Source organism: Heterodontus francisci, chromosome 1 (genome assembly GCF_036365525.1).
Source record: "Heterodontus francisci isolate sHetFra1 chromosome 1, sHetFra1.hap1, whole genome shotgun sequence".
Lineage (NCBI taxonomy): Eukaryota > Metazoa > Chordata > Chondrichthyes > Heterodontiformes > Heterodontidae > Heterodontus > Heterodontus francisci.
In genome coordinates, this window is record NC_090371.1 from 141,458,572 (window position 1) to 141,471,560 (window position 12,989).

A 12,989-nucleotide genomic window follows, 5' to 3' on the forward strand; every position below is an offset into this window, starting at 1 on the left:
CATGACCCCGTGGCTCCGAAACTCGATCCCCCTACTAATAAAAGCTAACACACCATATGCCTTCTTAACAGCCCTATTAACCTGGGTAGCAACCTTCAGGGATTTATGCACCTGGACACCAAGATCTCTCTGTTCATCTACACTACCAAGAATCTTCCCATTAGCCCAGTACTCTGCATTCCTGTTACTCCTTCCAAAGTGAATCATCTCGCACTTTTCCGCATTAAACTCCATTTGCCATCTCTCAGCCCAGCTCTGCAGCCTATCTATGTCCCTCTGTACCCTACAACATCCTTCGGCACTATCCACAACTCCACCGACCTTCGTGTCATCCGCAAATTTACTAACCCACCCTTCTACACCCTCTTCCAGGTCATTTATAAAAATGACAAACAGCAGTGGCCCCAAAACAGATCCTTGTGGTACACCACTAGTAACTAAACTCCAGGATGAACATTTGCCATCAACCACCACCCTCTGTCTTCTTTCAGCTAGCCAATTTCTGATCCAAAGCTCTAAATCACCTTCAACCCCATACTTCCGTATTTTCTGCAATAGCCTACCATGGGGAACCTTATCAAACGCCTTACTGAAATCCATATACACCACATCCACTGCTTTACCCTCATCCACCTGTTTGGTCACCTTCTCGAAAAACTCAATAAGGTTTGTGAGGCACGACCTACCCTTCACAAAACCGTGCTGACTATTGCTAATGAACTTATTCTTTTCAAGATGATTATAAATCCTGTCTCTTATAACCTTTTCCAACATTTTACCCACAACCAAAGTAAGGCTCACAGGTCTATAATTAACAGGCTGTCTCTACTCCCCTTCTTGAACAAGGGGACAACATTTGCTATCCTCCAGTCTTCCGGCACTATTCCTGTCAACAATGACAACATAAAGATCAAGGACAAAGGCTCTGCAATCTCCTCCCTAGCTTCCCAGAGAATCCTAGGATAAATCCCATCTGGCCCAGGGGACTTATCTATTTTCACACTTTCCAAAATTGATAACACCTCCTCCTTGTGAACCTCAATCCCATCTAGCCTAGTAGCCTGAATCTCAGTATTCTCCTCGACAACATTTTCTTTCTCTACTGTAAATACTGACGCAAAATATTCATTTAACACTTCCCCTACCTCCTCTGATTCCACACACAACTTCCCACTACTATCCTTGATTGGCCCTAATCTAACTCTAGTCTTTCTTTTCGTCACTTGCTGATAGAAACCATGCCATCAGCTGTTCAAACAACCCTCATAACATTTCAGATGAATCATGAGATGTGTGAGCATTTAGTAAAATGTGGAAAACTTGATGATGGCCTTTGGGTTTGGGGCTATGCTGATTCACATGGAGTAGAAGCTGACAATTCAAAAATGGGGAAAAGAAATGCTGAGTCAGTAAAATGGTATTAATTGTTCACAGTGTGTGATAAATCTGTAACTATTCCAAAATTTCACTGAGTCTAGCAAAACGTAAAAAATGTTGCTATTCAAATAAGTCCCAATCACAACCACCCCATCTATACCCAGGAGAACAAAGATAGCTTTTGAAGGGATTAGAGAACCAAAGCCTGGAATCTGACTCTACATTTCAATTTGAAGGAGAGAGACAGTGAAAGACATAGAGGGCAGAATTAACCCAGACTGTTGGAGGCAGGTTTGGGGGCAAGTGGGGTGGGAAAGGCTTAGAAATTGACATTGGTTCAGGATTCTGACATGATCTCGCCCTCTTCCGGCTTTGCCCGGAGAGGAAGCAGAGCGGGGAACCCACTTGGATCTGTCGGATGCCAATTAGGAGCTATTTTAACCTTGAATCCTGGATTTCTCAACCATGGAACCTGTTTCCCAACCTGTCAGCAACTCTCCAGGGTCACTAATGTGAGTGCACAGTGAGAAAACTTCTTCAGTGAAACTGACAAGCTGTGATTATTTTGATCAGTTACACTGAAGATCTCCAGCCATGGCCATTGAGAGACCGCTATTCAAAGCCCTTCTTCTGAGACAATGATTAGAAATCCTTACTTTGACAGAATAGATGCGTCATCCCACCTGCCCTAATTGGTTGGGCTGCCCGGAGGCGGGATTGGGTTGCTCTGGTAAAGTCCAATGGCCAGGCGCACAATTCAGAGAGTCGGATTTCAGACCCGAAAATTGTTCCACCATTCCAGCAGTGAATAAGGTACAAAGATTCCACCCACAGAGAAAATGTGAGAAACAATAGGAGAGAAAATAGCCAAGATTTTGTGAGGCCCCCTGAAATGGGGTCAGAGGCAGAGGGACACGGAGTATCACGACGGGTGGTGGAGGGGAGGGGGGTGCAGAGGGCCTATGCCTCCCCATCGCCCAGCGAACTTCCCGGGGGCAAGGTAGGCCAATGATGGCCTTCCCACACAGAGGCCAATTGAGGACCTTCAGTGGTCTATTAATGGCCAATTAAGGGCCTCTTTGTGCTGCCGCTGGGATCTTACCAGCAGTGGGGTGGTGAGGCTGTGGGGGGGGGGGCGCCCTCTGTAACACAAGGCAACCTCCCTAAGGGCTAGGGGAGTTGTTCCTCCTTCATGGGCAAGTTGTAACCCATGGAGGACCCCCACGGGGAATAACTTTACCCCCTGGGATCCCCTTTCCCCTGGACTCCACGACCATCACGCCCATACACCCACAACAGGGCCTTCCAGACTGGCCCTGGCGACCAAGCCTCACTTCTCTGTTCCTGTGTTCCAGTGCTAGGCCTGGGTCTGAGGCCTCTGCAGTATCGGCAGTGGCCACCGCTTCCAGTGACGCTGCTGGTACTGCTGAGCTGCCAACCCTCTGATTAGTCAGCAGCTGTTGGAGGCGGGATCCCCGTCCCTTTAAAGACTTTAAAGGGACTGGGATATCGCCTCCTGAAATTTTGATTTCTAAAGACCAGAGGATCGCGCTGGGGGTCATGAAAAGGGAGGCAGGATTAACCCTGACTATTCGGCCTGGCACAAGGAGCACCATCTTCAGCACAAAATCCAGCCCGAAGGGTGAAAAGTGTATAAAGTGGATAATTTATGGGGAACATGCAGCTGAGAGGAAGTACAAGCAAAACAGGTCACAATACAAAGGAAATAATACAAAAAAGGGGGAAAAGGGAGAGAGAGCTGGAGACAAAGAGTTAGAGACAACAACAGAAAGAGCGGAATTTTGCCAATTAACAGCCCGGCATCGGGATCCCAGTGCTTTTAAAGATAGTGGTCCCGTCTCCAAGATCTGCTGGCCAATCACAGGGCCATCAGGAGCGATGGCCATGGCTGGTACTACAGAGACCTTGGACCCAGGCCCAATCGCTGGAGCCCTTTTTGGTAAGTGAGGTAGGACTTGCGGGGCCAGACTGGCAGGTCCCAGCAAGGAGGGGGGATGGTGGGCCTTTAGTGCAAGGGGAGGGTGGTACTGGGGCTTGCTGGTTTTTCCAGCCGGGGCCCTCCGTGGGCCCCGCATTGCCCACAGAGGAGGCCCCCACCCACCCCCCAGCAAGCCCTCAGGGAGGTCGCCTTGTTTTACTGGGTGATCTCCCTGCTTAGCAGATGCCTGACCCCGCCACTGGTTAAATCCCAGCATTGGCAGGAAGAGGCCCTTAAGTGGGCACTTAATTGGCTGACTTCGGCCTATCCTGTCCCTGACAAAATTGCATTGAAATGGGGAGGCGGCTGGTCCTCTGCACCCATCCCCTCCCCTCCTCCTGTCACAATGTTATGGGTCTCGGGGAGCCCATAAAATTCAGCCCATAGAGAAAGAGAGAGACAATAACAGATGCAGAAGGAGGCAGTGACATAGTGGTATTGTCACTGGACTAGTAACCCAGAGACCTGGGGTATTGCTCTGGGCACATGTGTTCGAGTCGCACCACAGCAGAAGGTGAAATTTGAATTCAATTAATAAATCTGGAATTAAAACTAGACTAATGATGACCATGAAACCATTGTCGATTGTTGTAAAAACTCATCTAGTTCACTAATGTCCTTTAGGGAAGGAAATCTGCTGCCCTTACCTGGTCTGGCCTTCATGTGACTCCAGACACACAGCAATGTGGTTGACTCTTAAATGCCCTCTGAAATGGCCTAGCAAGCCACTCAGTTGTATCAAACCGCTACAAAGTCAATCAAGAATGTTGACCACCCAGCATCGACCTAGGCACCGGAACGACAATGGCAATCCCAGCCCTGCCGACCCTGCAAAGTCCTCTTTAGTAACAACTGGGGGCTTGTACCAAAATTGGGAGAGCTGTCCCACAGACTGGACAAGCAACAGCCTGACATAGTCATACTCAGGGAATCATGCCTTACAGACAATGTCCCAGACACCGCCATCACCATCCTGTATGTCCTGTCCGACCGGCAGCAGAGGTAGCGGCACAGTGGTCCCAGTCGGGAAGGAGTTGCCTTGGGTGACCACAACATCAACTCCAGAACCCATGAAGTCTCATGGCATCGGGTCCAACATGGGCAAGGAAACCTCCTGCTGATTATCACCTACCGTCCTCCCTTGGCTGATGAATCAGTACTCCTCCATGTTGAACAGCACTTGGAGGAAGCACTGAAGATGACAAGGGCACAGAATGTACTCTGGGTGGGAGACTTCAATGTCCATCATCAAAAGTGGCTCAGTAGCACCACTACTGATCGAGCTGGTCGAGTGCTAAAGGACATAGCTGCTATACTGGGTCTGCGGCAGGTGGTGAGGGAACCAATAAGAGGGAAAAATATACTTGACCTCGTCCTCACCATTCTGCCTGCCGCAGATGCATCTGCCCATGACAGTATTGGTAGGAGTGACCACCGCACAGTCGTTGTGGAGACGAAGTCCCACCTTCACATTGAGGATACCCTCCATCGTGTTGTGTGGCACGACCACGGTGCTAAATGGGATAGATTTCGAACAGATCTAGCAATGCAAAACTAGGCATCCATGAGGCACTGTGGGCCATCAGCAGCAGCAGAATTGCCCTCAAACACAATCTGTAACCTCATGGCCCGGCATATCCACCACTCTACCATTACCATCAAGTCAGGAGACCAACCCTGGTTCAACGAAGAGGGCAGAAGGGCATGCCAGGAGCAGCACCAGGCATACCTCAAAATGAGGTGTCAACCTGGTGAGGATACAACCCAGGACTACTTGCATGCCAAACTGCGTAAGCAGCATGTGATATTCAAAGCTAAGTTATCGGTGGTGGACAATTAAACAACTAACTGGAGGAGGTGGCTCCACAAATATCCCAATCCTCAATGATGCAGGAGCCCAGCACATTGGTGCAAAAGATAAGGCTGAAGCATTTGCAACAATCTTCAGCCAGACGTGCTGAGTGGATGATCCATCTCGGTCTCCTCCAGAGATCCCCAGCATCACAGAGGCCAGTCGTCAGCCAATCTGATTCACTCTGCATGATATCAAGAAATGACTGAAGACACTGGATACTGCAAATGCTATGGCCCTGACAATATTCCGGCAATAGGACTGAAGACATGTGCTCCAGAACTTGCCACACCCCTAACCAAGCTGTTCCACTACAGCTGCAACACTGGCACACAAAAAGCAGGACAAATCCAAGCCGACCAATTACCACCCCAGCAGTCTACTCTCAATCATCAGTAAAGTGATGGAAGGTGTCATCAACAGTGCTATCAAGCGGCACTTGCTTAGTAATAACCTGCTCACTGACGCTCAGTTTGAGTTCTGTCAGGGCCACTCAGCTCCTGACCTCATTACAGCCTTGGTTCAAACATGGACAAAACTGCTGAACTCAAGAGGCGAGGTGAAAGTGACTGCCCTTGACATCAAGGCAGCATTTGACCGAGTATGACATCAAGGAGCCCTAACAAAACTGGAGTCAATGGGAATCAGGGGGAAAACTCTCCGCTGGTTGGCGTCATACCTAGCGCAAAGGAAGATGGTTGTGGTAGTTGGAGGTCAGTTAACTCAGCTCTAGGACATCTCTGCAGGAGTTCCACAGGGTAGTGTCCTAGGCCCAACCATCTTCACTTGCTTCATCAATAACCTTCCTTCAATCATAAGGTCAGAAGTGAGGATGTTCACTGATGATTGCACAATGTTCAGCACCATTCGCGATTCCTCAGATATTGAAGCAGTCAGTAGAGAAAGCAGCAAGACCTGGACAATATCCAGGCTTGGGCTGATAAGTGGCAAGTAACATTCGTGCCACACAAGTGCCAGGCAATGACCATCTCCAACAAGAGAGAATCTAACCATCTCCCCTTGCCATTCAATGGAATTACGATCACTGAATCCCCCACTGACAACATCCTGGAGGGTTCCCATTTTCCAGAAACTGAACTGAAGTAGCCATATAAACACTGTGGCTACAAGAGCAAGTCAGATGCTAGGAATCCTGTGGCGAGTAACTCACCTCCTGAGTCTCCAAAGCTTGTCCACCATCTACAAGGCACAAGTCAGCAGTGTGATGAATACTCTCCACTTGCCTGGATGGGTGCAGCTCCAATACATTCAAGAAGCTCGACACTATCCAGGACAAAGCAGCCCGCTTGACTGGCGCCCCATCTACAAACAAACAATCACTCCCTCCACCACTCATGCACAGTGGCAGCAGTGTGTACCATCTACAAGATGCACTGCAGCAATGTACCAAGGCTCATTAGACAGCACCTTCCAAACCCCCAACCTCTACCATCTAGAAGGACAAGTGCAGCAAATGCATGGGAACACCACCACCTGCAAATTCCCCTCCAAGCCACACACCACCCTGACATAGAAGTATATCGCCGTTCCTTCACTGTCACTAGGTCAAAATCCTGAAACACGCTTCCTAACAGCACTTTTGGTGTACCTACTCCACATGGACTGCAGCGGTTCAAGAAGGCAGCTCACCACCACCTTCTCTAGGGCAATTAAGGATGGGCAATAAATGCTGGCCTGGCCACCAATGCCCACATCCCATTAATGAAGTTTAAAAAAAGGAAGATAGACAGAAAGAAAGAGAAGGAAGACAGAAAGAATTTGAGTGGAAGACAAGCAGGGTGACAATTACAGGAAGTGGGACAGAACATTTTTTGCATTTGTTGTCCTTGAGCAACATAATGGGAGAACGATGGCTTATGTAAGTAAGGAAATAGGGTTGCAGCACATCAGGATGCAGATTATCTCCTGGGGCTCAGATTTGGTCAGCGGGTGAAACGTTGTTGTACAATCACAATTGGGTGGGGAAAATGGCCTCCTGCTGTGCTGTAAATTCAATGAGGCTATGGGGGTGATACGAACCCACAGAAATGGGTGGGTTTGTGTCTGATGGGGAGTAAAAACATGCCTCAAACATGCACACTTCCTGTATTAGCAAAGGCGGGAAGAGGTGCGATTGACAAACCTGCCCCCAGGAGGCAGATCACCCCTTTAAATATGTTAATGATGCTGCATACCTCATTTTTTTCCTCTCTGTTCTAGCTTTAATGCTGGCCAGCCAGGTTTCCCAGGCCTTGGGAAACCTGCAGAACCTGGCAGCTAAAGGAAGGCAAGGATTACTGCATGGACTAGGTAAGTGTTTTTCCAGCACTGCTTGAGCGCCAGGACGAGCGCACACACAAGAGTACAAGAAATAGGAGCAGGAGGAGGCCATTCAGCCCTTTGAGCCCACTCCACCATTCAATGAGATCATGGCTGATCTTCTGCTTCAACACCATTTTCCTGCACTATCCCCGTAACCCTTGATGTTTTTAATATGTAGAAATCTATCGATCTTGAACAGACACAACGACTGAGCCTCTAAAGCCCTCTGGAGCAGAGAATTCCAATGATTCACCACCCTCTGAGAGAAGAAATTCCTCTTCATCTCAGTCTAAATGGCCGACCCCTTATTCTGAGACTGTGTCCCCTGGTTCTGGACTTCCCAGCCAGGGGAAACATCCTTCCTGCATCTACCTTGTCGAGCCCTGTAAGAATTTTGTACGTTTGAATGAGATCACCTCTCATTCTTCTAAACTCCAGAGAATCAAGGCCCAGTCTATTTAATCTTTCCTCATAGGACAATCCCTCCATCCTAGGAATTAGTTTGATGAACCTTCATTGCATTCCCTCAATGACAAGTATATCTTTCCTTAGGTAAGGAGACCAAAACTGCACACAATACTCCAGGTGTGGTCTCACCAAGGCTCTATATAATTGCAGTAATACAGTGGGAATACGTCCCCTCACCCCCTCCCCCACCAACCAGCACAACACACACCCTCCTCAGCATTTGGACTCCCCAGCATTTGGAAATTCTGCACCAGCAAATCTTGGAGCCTATGATTATATCTGAATATATTTCATCTAGCAGAGGATAGAGTTTCTGCTAATACTGCTGCCGAAGGCTAATTTCATTACAATAATACTTACTCTGATAATTTGTTTGACATTTTATACTGATTTTATTAAAATTTCATATATTAATAATTCTGATATTCTTAAATATTGTCAAAGTATCTTCCTAATATAAAAGGTATTTGGTTTGTGACTAACATTTGTAAAAAAGGTGTACTTATATTTTCCAGTTAGAAATTTAATTCAATTGAATGACCCAATCATTTATTTTAATTAGTAAAAGTTAAGTGATCTTACACGAAACATGTACTTTTACAACAGCTTTAACAAAAATACGAACTAAATTAGAGACAGAATATAATTTAGATATGGCTTTCTTCAGGAGACGCAGTAAGTGGAGAAAACGTTCAGCCATTAATATTTGGCAGTTCAATGACCACAAGACTTTACACTGTCTATCTTAGAACTGTCGAAGAATGTTTCCAACGGAATACTACAGTGCCGTCACTATCATATCTAGTAGTTTGACAAAAGAGTACTGATTACATTACAACTCAACAAGAATAAATTTAACCAAATTTTCTCTAATTAAATTTCAAGATCTGTTCAGAATCATAGAATTCTACAGCACTTAAGGAGACTATTCTATCCATTCCGCCTGTGTTGGATATGAGAGCTATCCACACAGCCCTTTGCTCTTGCCCATTCCCCATAAGTTTTTAAATGTTCCTTTTTCAAATATTTATCCACCTCCCTGTAAAAGCTATTACGATCCCACTTCTACCACTATCTCTGCCAAGACAAACCACATCTGAACAACACACTATAAAAGGAAAGAATTCTTTCTTTGTTTTTACTGATGATCTTAATTTTATGCCCACTAGTTTATGCCCACTAGTAAGAAAGTGCAGCTAAACACGTGGCTGAACAGCTGGTGTAGAACGGAGGGTTTCAGATATCTGGACCATTGGGATCTCTTCAGGGACAGATGGGACCTGTACAAGAAGGAAAAGTTGCATCTAAACTGAAGGGGCACAAATATCCTGGCTGCGAGGTTTGCTAGCGTCACTCGGGAGGGTTTAAACTAGTGTGGCAGGGGGGTGGGAACCAGAGCAGTAGGACAGCAAGTGAAATAAATGAAGGGGAACTAGTAAATAAGGCCAGTAAGACGAAGAGGAAGAGCAGGCAGGGAGATGTCTGAAGTGCATTTGTTTCAATGTGAGAAGTATAACAGGTAAGGCAGATGAACTTAGAGCTTTGTTGCTATTACAGAAACTTGGTTGAGGGAAGGACAGGATTGGCAGCTAAATGTTCCAGGATTTAGAAGCTTCAGGTGGGATAGAGGGGGATGTAAAAGGGGTGGGGGAGTTGCATTACTTGTTAAGGAGAATATCACAGCTGTACTGCGGGAGGACACCTCGGAGGGGTCATGCAGCGAGGCAATATGGCTGGAGCTCAGGAATAGGAAGGGTGCAGTCACGATGTTGGGAGTTTTCTACAGGCCTCCCAACAGCCAGTGGGAGGTAGAGGAGCAGATACGTAGACAGATTTTGGAAAGATGTAAAGGTAACAGGGTTGTAGTGGCGGGTGATTTTAACTTCCCCTATATTGACTGGGGCTCACTTAGTGCGAGGGGCTTAGATGGGGCAGAATTTGCAAGAAGCATCCAGGAGGGCTTCTTGAAACAATATGTAGATAGTCCAACTAGGGATGGGGCCGTACTGGATGTGGTATTGGGAAATGAGCCCAGCCAGGTGGTCGAAGTTTCAGTAGGGGAGCATTTCGGGAACAATGACCATAATTCCATAAGTTTTAAGGTACTTGTGGATAAGGATAAGAGTAGTCCTCAGGTGAAGGTGCTAAATTGGGGGAAGGCTAATTATAACAATATTAGGCAGGAACTGAAGAATTTAGATTGGGGGCGGCTGTTTGAGGGTAAATCAACATCTGACATGTGGAAGTCTTTCAAATGTCAGTTGATTAGAATCCAGGACCAGCATGTTCCTGTGAGGAAGAAGGATAAGTTTGGCAAGTTTCGGGAACCTTGGATAACGCGGGATATTGTGAGCCTAGTCAAAAAGAAAAAGGAAGCATTCGTAAGGGCTGGAAGGCTAGGAACAGACGAAGCCCTTGAGGAATATAAAGGAAGGAACTTAAGCAAGGAGTCAGGAGAGCTAAAAGGGGTTATGAAAAGTCATTGACAAACAGGATTAAAGAAAATCCCAAGGCTTTTTATACATATATAAAGAGCAAGAGGGTAACTAGGTAAAGGGTTGGCCCGCTCAAGGACAGAGAAGGGAATCTATGTGTGGAGCCAGAGGAAATGGGCGAGGTACTAAATGAGTACTTTGCATCAATATTCACCAAAGAGAAGGACTTGGTGGATGATGAGCCTAGGGAAGCGAGTGTAGATAGTCTCAGTCATCTCATTATCAAAAAGGAGGAGGTGTTGGGTGTCTTGCAAAGCATTAAGGTAGATAACTCCCCAGGGCCTGAAGGGATCTACCCCAGAATACTATGGGAGGCAAGGGAAGAAATTGCTGGGGCCTTGACAGAAATCTTTGCATCCTCATTGGCTACAGGTGAGTTCCCAGAGGACTGGAGAATAGCCAATGTTGTTCCTTTGTTTAAGAAGGGTAGCAAGGATAATCCAGGAAATTATAGGCCAGTGAGTCTTACGTCAGTGGTAGGGAAATTATTAGAGAGGATTCTTCGGGACAGGATTTACTCCCATTTGGAAACATACAAACTTATTAGCGAGAGGCAGCATGGTTTTGTGAAGGGGAGGTCGTGTCTTACTAATTTGATTGAGTTTTTTGAGGAAGTGACAAAGATGATTGATGAAGGAAGGGCAGTGGATGTTATCTATATGGACTTCAGTAAAGCCTTTGACAAGGTCCCGCATGGCAGACTGGTATAAAAGGTGAAGTCACACGGGATCAGAGGTGAGCTGGCAAGGTGGATACAGAACTGGCTAGGTCATAGAAGACAGAGGGTAGCAGTGGAAGGGTGCTTTTCTGAATGGAGGGATGTGACTAGTGGTGTTCAGCGGGGATCAGTGCTGGGACCTTTGCTGTTTGTAGTATATATAAATGATTTGGAGGAAAATGTAGCTGGTCTGATTAGTAAGTTTGCGGATGACACAAACGTTGGTGGAGTTACTTATAGTGATGAGGATTGTCAGAGGATACAGCAGGATATAGATCGGTTGGAGACTTGGGCAGAGAAATGGCAGATGGAGTTTAATCCGGACAAATGTGAGGTAATGCATTTTGGAAGATCTAATGCAGGTGGGACGTATACAGTAAATGGCAGAACACTTAGGAGTATTGACAGGCAGAGAGATCTGGGGGTACAGGTCACTGAAGGTGGCAACGCAGGTGGATAAGGTAGTCAAGAAGGCATACGGCATGCTTGCCTTCATCGGTTGGGGCATACAGTATAAAAATTGGCAAGTCATGCTGCAGCTGTACAGAACTTTGGTCAGGCCACACTTAGAATATTGCGTGCAATTCTGGTCGCCACACTACCAGAAGGACGTGGAGGCTTTGGAGAGGGTACAGAAGAGGTTTACCAGGATGTTGCCTGGTCTGGAGGGCATTAGCTATGAGGAGAGGTTGGATAAACTCGGATTGTTTTCACTGGAACGACGGAGGTGGAGGGGTGACATGATAGAGGTTTACAAAGTTATGAACGGCATGGACAGAGTGGATAGTCAGAAGCTTTTTCCCAGGGTGGAAGAGTCAGTTACTAGGGAACATAGGTTTAAGGTGAGAGGGGCAAAGTTTAGAGGGGATGTGCAAGGCAAGTTCTTTACACAGAGGGTGGTGAGTGCCTGGAACTTGCTGCCGGGGGAGGTGGTGGAAGCAGGTACGATAATGACGTTTAAGAGGCATCTTGACAAATACATGAATAAGATGGGAATAGAGGGATATGGTCCCCGGAAGTGCAGAAGGTTTCAGTTTAGCCAGGCATCAAGATCGGCACAGGCTTGGAGGGCCGAATGGCCTGTTCCTGTGCTGTACTGTTCTTTGTTCTTTGTTAGTTACTGACTCATCAACCACTTGAAACAGCTTTCATAATTTTGCACACCTCTATGAGATGTACTGTTAACCATTCTTTGTTCCAATGAACAGTTTTTCTCTAATTTCTCCTCATAACTAAAGTTTCTCACCTCTGGCATCACTTTAATGGATCACTTCTGCACTCTCTCCATGCCTTGACATCCTTTCTAAAGTAAGGCATCCTGAGTTGGGCACAATATTCTAAGTTTAGTGTTACTTCTTTGCTTTAGTATTTTTTGCCCCTATTTATTAAACCAAGAATCCCTTTTCTACTGCACCAACACGACTATCCTTGATAAGACTTGTTACCTGTAATGATTTGTAACAGTGATAAATTTAATCGTAATAAGCAATTTAATTACTCACAGTTAAAACAGTCTGTCAGTTTGTTACCTTTAACACCTGGTGTACCTGTTATGAATATCATTGTATTTTCTGTGGGAAAATTAAATCCTACTGGAAACAAACACACCAGCATCAAGCATGTCTTTCACTTTCATTACTTGCTGCTGATGTAATTGTGTCACGTTTCAGGATCTTTGAAAATTCTTCCACAAAATGGATTTGTGGAAAGTTACTCAATGTTGGGGTTTTAAAAGCAATGTGTATTCTCAATCTTTTA